A 6,389-nucleotide genomic window follows, 5' to 3' on the forward strand; every position below is an offset into this window, starting at 1 on the left:
AACACAGGAAGGACATGGTCCTGTTGGAGCTAGTCCAGAGAAGGCACAAAATGATCTGAGGGCTGGAGCCTCTCTGCTTTGGAAACAGGCTGGGAAGCTGGGGGTGTTCATCCTGGAAGAGAGAAGGCTCCAGGGAGACCTGATTGCTGCCTTTCAGTACCTTAAGGGACCTTGTAAAAAAGATAGGACAGAATTTTTAGTGGAGCCTGTTGTCACAAGACCGAAGGGTAATGGCTTTAATCTAAAAGACAGTAGATTCAGACTAGACATGAGAAAGACGTTTTTTACACTGTGGGTTTTGAAACCCTGGCACAGGTTACCCGGAGAGGTGGGCAACCATCTCTGCAGACATTCAAGCTCATGCTTTGGGCAACCTGATCTAGTTAAAGGTGTCCCTGCTCACTGCAGGGCATTGGATCAGATGGCCTTTAAATGTCCCTTCCAACTCAAGCCATTCTGTGCTCCTGTGCACCTTCAAAGCAGCGCTGGATTAATGCTGGGGTGACGATGCTGGCACCTGTATTTTGGTAGTTGTGCCATTTAGCAATTGGCCAAGAGAGGATTGATGGGCTGGACAGTGAAGTCTGCAAACAACAGACAGTGTGCTCAAACAGAAACAGGAGAGGAAAACGACTTCCAGTTCAGATAAATGCCAGCATTTTGTCTGCCCATTTCTTGTTAAGAAACAAAGGAATGTCCTGAATATCCCTTTATGTGGGTGTGCTATTGGCTGTGTCAGTTCTTGTGTTATGTAAAACAGGTAAGTTGTTACAGCTTCTTGCCCCATTTATCACTGGATAAAACCCAAATATGCATTGCTTCATGTTTACTTTCTTCCAAGTAAAGGCAAATTTTGTTCATTATTGAGCGGGACATATTCATCCGCTCACAAGCAAATTCCCTTTGCCATTCACACAGTGTTGATTTGCTCTAATCTGACTCCAATTAAAACCTACCTCTCACTGGAATTAAGGCTGATGCATTGTGAGGCCAAGTGCTGACTAATTTGTCCTGGTGTCTGGCACTGTCGAGAGTTTTTCTGTAATTAAATGACATTTGAAGGCAGGTGTAGTCTACCATACTTCTGGCATACTAGAAATGAAAAACAGCCTTTGAAACGGGATTTTATCCTTTCTTCCTCCTCCCAGGAATTTTAATCTCTGAGGTCTAAGCTCTTCAGCTGCCTCACAAACATTGTTTTAATTCAAACAGGCATCCATGCAGTGAGCAACAAATCAGGACTGTGGCTGTGAAGCTTGAAGCAATGTAGGTTTATAGCACTAAAAATAATAATCCATTACACAGGCAATCTGTTACACAGCCAAGTATTTCCCAAATAATTCTACCTCTCCTCAGGGATGTTTCAAAAAGGATTGTAGTAAAAGCTGGGAGCAGGGAGAGAGAATGTCAACAAAATTAAAAATACAGCTTTCTGAGACCATTCTATTTCTACAAAAACAGAGTCAAAATTGTTCATATATGGAAGATTAACTAAGACGTGAATGACAGATTGTCAAAATAATTGCTTGGGAACAAAAAAACCTAAATAAAAATAAGTTTATGTGTGGATTTATAAGTAAACCATCATGTAAAGAAAAACAAAACAAAACAAAACAAAAAACAAAACAAAACCAAAACCAAAACAAAACAAAACAAAACAAAACAAGAAAACAACAACAACAAAAAACCCACCAAAAAACCAAAACCCCAAAAACCTCAGATCTGCCATAACTAAAAACAATAAGGCTGTTTCATCTGTCTCAATATTAAAAAATCATTGAAAAGGATGAGAGATCCTCAAGACCATTACTATATACAGAAGCATCCAGGTATTGGGAATAAATGAAGGAAACTGTAGTGTGCAATTCACAGAGGTGACCTGGAATTTATTGGTGGATTTGTTGCAAAGTTTCTGAGTGCAAACTGCAAAAGCAGGGGGGCTTATCAGACCACGTGTGGGCATTTACACAGCAGTCTGAGGGATGTTTCTGGGACCGACTGCAGGGAAGAAGAGCAACACACAATTCCTGGGACAATCTCTTTCCTGGCTGTAGACTCTTTGACAGTCTGCCCCCTTGGGCAAAGCACTTTCCAAGCTCCTTTGTTGGTTGCTGCACACAAGCCCAGTTCCCATAGCAGGGGTGAGTGGTGTGTCCCTGCTGAGCCCACAGGCTGAGCACTGCTGTTGTGGGATCCATTCTGTGGGCTGGGGGAGCTGTCACGGGGCAGGGAGGGTCGGGGCTGGCAGTGGCTGCTCAGGGATGGGTTGGGCGCGGCTCCCTGGAAGCAGCGACTGCCCAAGCAGCTGCGCTGGCCCCGGGCTCTCCTCCCGGCCTCCTGGGCTTTGTTGGGTAGCACAGCCTGTGCCAAGGGGTGCCAAGGTGCCTGCAGGCCCCAGCTCTGGGGCAAACAGAGAACGTCCTGGCCGTATGCAGCGAGCTGCCAGCTCAGCAGTGGAGCACAGCACGGGCTCACGCTCCCCATTGCTCCCACAGAAGGGATTGGCAAGTCAGATACAGATGCCGAAAATCCACCGAGCACCCCAAGAATTGTCTGCCCCCAGGATGTGCGCAGGTCCTGCATGATCGGCACAGTAGTGACAATGTTCACTGTGCCACTTTCCATGGTCCTGTGCTATGTCGGGTTCCGGTGGTGGAAAGAAAGGAAAGCAAACAGTAAGTTGTTGTTGTTGATCTCCACCCTCCAGCTTCTTTAAAGGCAGCTGATAGGAAACACTCCCAGTGAGGCTGCTGTGGAGTTGTGGATGGTCAGTGGTTGTCCACATAGTTCTGCTGAGGGTTCTGCTGCTGCCCAGTGCTTTAATTGGCCTCTTAATTGCTGGGCCTTGTCCTGGGGAGCCCGCTGGGGCTGCAGCCAGTGCTGGCTCCCACTGAGGCTGTGTGGCCAAGAGCAGCCCCAGGAGCAGCGGGCAGAGGCAGAGCAAGGTGGGGAGGAGAAAGAGCAGGGACCAGATCGCCCTTGGAAGGCAGACGTGCTCTGGGGCCCGCTCCTGGCCAGGGACCCTTGCCCAGAGCCATCCCCTGCTCGCCAGGGCTTTGAGGGGCAGCTGTCCAGCTGAGCCAAGGTGTGCCAGCAGCTCCAGCCGTGCTGGGTAGCCTTGCCAGCTCTGGGCCCTGTTGTGCAGGAGGGTCCCTGTGTGAGCTGGGGCCTCACCCACTCCTCTCTCCACAGTCGCACCTCTGGACAGCAGCTGAAGGATGGTGGCTGGATTTCAGAGCCAGACAACTTGAGCAGCTCCTCCAGCAGTGATGAGAACCCTGGCAGCCCCATGAAAAGCCCTGGGAGGACGGCCCCAGAACAGCTGCCATCAAGGAGGAAACATCCGATCCATGTGGAGATCCCAGTGCCACCTCCACTGCCTGCAGGAATCCCTGAACCACCTCCACTCCCCACGGGGATGTCCAAGATGTCTCCACCCCCTCCCAGCCCATCCCCACTTGTCCAGCAACCCGAGAACCAGTTCAGCACCTTCCATACCCAACTGACACCACCACGGCCACCTCCTCCACGGCCAAAACCCCCTGACCTGCCTTCCAAATGATACTGAAGGTGCCACCACTCTGCCCCCCCTACCCCGTGCCAGGGCAGGATTTGGCCCATGGTTTCTGTTTCAATAAAGAGATGGAGCTGTCACCGCTGTGTCCAGGTGGTACCACCAGCACAGCCCACACGGCACCAGCACTGGCTGAGCTCCATGTCCAGGAGCAGCCATGGATGCCCACGGTGCGGGCAGGCAGGAGCCAGGCAGGAGCTGCTGTGACCATTAACGGGGCCCCGAGGGGCTGGGGGAGCCCGTGCTGAGCGTCCCTGGGCTGGGGGCACATCTCCGTCAGTGGCATCATCTGGGACTGGACCTCCACCAGTGGCACACCCAGGAAAAGAGGGGAGCCATGGAGAGCATCTCCAGAGACACAGCCTGACCAGCAGTGTCAGCAGGCAAAACAAAGGTTTTGCTAAGCAATGGCCTTTGATGGAGCAAAACATTTACAATCAGGGCAGTGCATTCGTGCAGATGGGGGTGCACTCCGGGGGCACAGCTAAGGCCATGAGGTCACAGCAGGCTCTGGGGTCACAGCAGGCTGAGGTCACAGCAGGCTGTGAGGTCCCAGAGGTGCCAGAGCCCCGTGGTTGCACAGCACCACAGGCACCGAGCAGTCAGGCCTTGAGCACAACTGCTGCGGCAGCAGCGGCGGCGGCGGCAGTGGTGCTGACATTGGGACAGCGGTGTCAGGACAGCGGGGGCAGCAAGAGCTGCGCGACTGGCACAGGGCAAGGCACCATGGCCCTGGCTCTGCGCCTCTTCCTCCTGCTCCTCCTGGCACTGGCCCTGCCTGCCAGGGCTGCCCAGGCAGCTCCGTGGAGAGCACAGGGAGCAGGTGAGCTGGGGACCTGGCTCCCCTTTCCTGGAACAGCGCTCCCTTCTCCCCAGGAAGCGTTGGGGATGGTTTTCCATAGGGCTTTAGGGAGGTTTTCCTCTGTGGGAGGGAGAGAGTCTGCAGGGGCCCTGGGCTGGCTCGGTTTCTCTTCCAGGGATGTTGAACAGGGCATGGAAAGAGTGTGGAGAGTGACCAGAGCCAGCCCAGAGCTCCCCAGGCCCCTCTGCAGCTTTGGCCATGTTCCATTCACATCTGGCTCCCACAGCCTTACCCGACCCCCTTGCAGTGCCCAGTTCCCTAAGGCAGAAGGGGATCCCAGAAAACCATGGAAATGGTTCTCGTCTGTGCTTCCTTCTAGGCTGGGATGGTGACATGGATTATTTTGAAAAACTGGTGAATGACAGGATGAAGGTTCTAGAGCATGGTGGAGGCAAGTTCTCAGTGTGCCTTTCCTGACAAAATAATCTCTGTCACTGTGGCAAGAGCTCATTCCTGTCATGTTTCCCTTTAAATACTCCCAGGGTTGAGGTATTCTGGAATCTTTGCCCTGCTCCCTTCTGGAGCCCTGACTGATACCACAGGATTGCTGTCAGTGGGAGGAAGGAGCATTAAGCTGTCAATCCTCTTCCCGTGTGCAATGCAATCCCTGTGCAGCCACGGAGAAGAGCAGAGAGGGAAGGGAAGGGCCCAGGGCTATGCCCCAAGGCTGTGCCTTGTGTGGCTCCTTTGCCAGCCCCAGGCAGCCTGAGCTGCTCCCACTGCCGCTGCCAAGCCCTGGCCCTGGCCGGGGCTGGGTTCAGAGCTGCTGGCAGCTCCAGGGAGTCCTTTCTCCCCTGACTGCCAGGCACAGTCACAGGAGGTAATTGCTGAGCCTTTGAGCCTGAGCCCTGCTGAGCCTTTGCGCAGCCATCTCTGCTGCTTGGCAGTGCCGGCACAGGCCGGACAAAACCGGCACAGCCCAGAGGAATTATCCCGAGAAGGCTCAGGGCACTCGGGTACTGAGCAATCCTGCTGGGATCCCTCCGTGGGAGGCACCGCCCAAAACCTGGGAGGGGCTGCAAGGGGTGACCATGGTGGGGAAAGGGCAGAGGGGGAGAGCAGGGCTCCAGTGTGTCCTGACAGGGCCTGGCTCTGTTCCCTTGGACTGGGGGAGCTGGCCCAGCAGGAGGAGGGAGGGAGGTTGGGTGGGATGTTTGTGGCACTGCCTGCTGCAGTGTTCCCCAAGGATTTAGGGCGGTTTTCCTCTTGAGGACTGATAGAATCCCCAGAGGCCATGGGTGCTGCAACTGCTCCTCCAGGGATGTTGAACAGGGCATGGAAAGAGTGTGCAGAGTGACCAGAGCCAGCCCAGAGCTCCCCAGGCCCTTCTGCAGCTTTGACCATGTCCGTTCATATCTGGTTCCCACAGCCTTACCCGACCCCCTTGCAGTGCCCAGTTCCCTAAGGCAGAAGGGGATCCCAGCACACCATGGAAATGGTTCTCATCTGTGCTCCCCTCTAGGTGAGAGTGCTAGGAATGTTATTCCAGCAGCTTGGATTCATGCAGATTTGCAGCCTCTGGAGCCTCCTGCAGGTATCTTCTCAGCTTTCCACCAAAGAATAATCTTTGACAAGCTGGCAGGAACCAGGTGACAGAAGCTTCTGTGGCTGTTGAGTTACAGGTGTGTCTGCAGGGAGCACTTTTCAAACTCCAGAGCTGGTTGCTGCACACAAGCCCGGCTCCCATGGCAGGGGTGAGTAGTGTGTCCCTGCTGAGCCCACAGGCTGAGCACTGCTGTTGTGGGATCCATTCATCTGAAATGGAAATACTTTCTCCTAAGGTCCTCCGAGAGGGAGGAACAAGCTTACAGGAGACAAGCAGTCTCTGAAGGCATCCATATACATGGACCAGATGCTGAGTGATCTGCAGAGACGCCGTGGTGGGTGCATTTCCCTCAGCCTTCTCCTGACACTCAGCAGCCGGGGGCTTTCTCTGCACATCTGGACACGCCG

This window comes from Sturnus vulgaris, unplaced genomic scaffold (genome assembly GCF_052056855.1).
Source record: "Sturnus vulgaris isolate bStuVul1 unplaced genomic scaffold, bStuVul1.hap1 Scaffold_195, whole genome shotgun sequence".
NCBI classification, from domain to species: Eukaryota; Metazoa; Chordata; class Aves; order Passeriformes; family Sturnidae; genus Sturnus; species Sturnus vulgaris.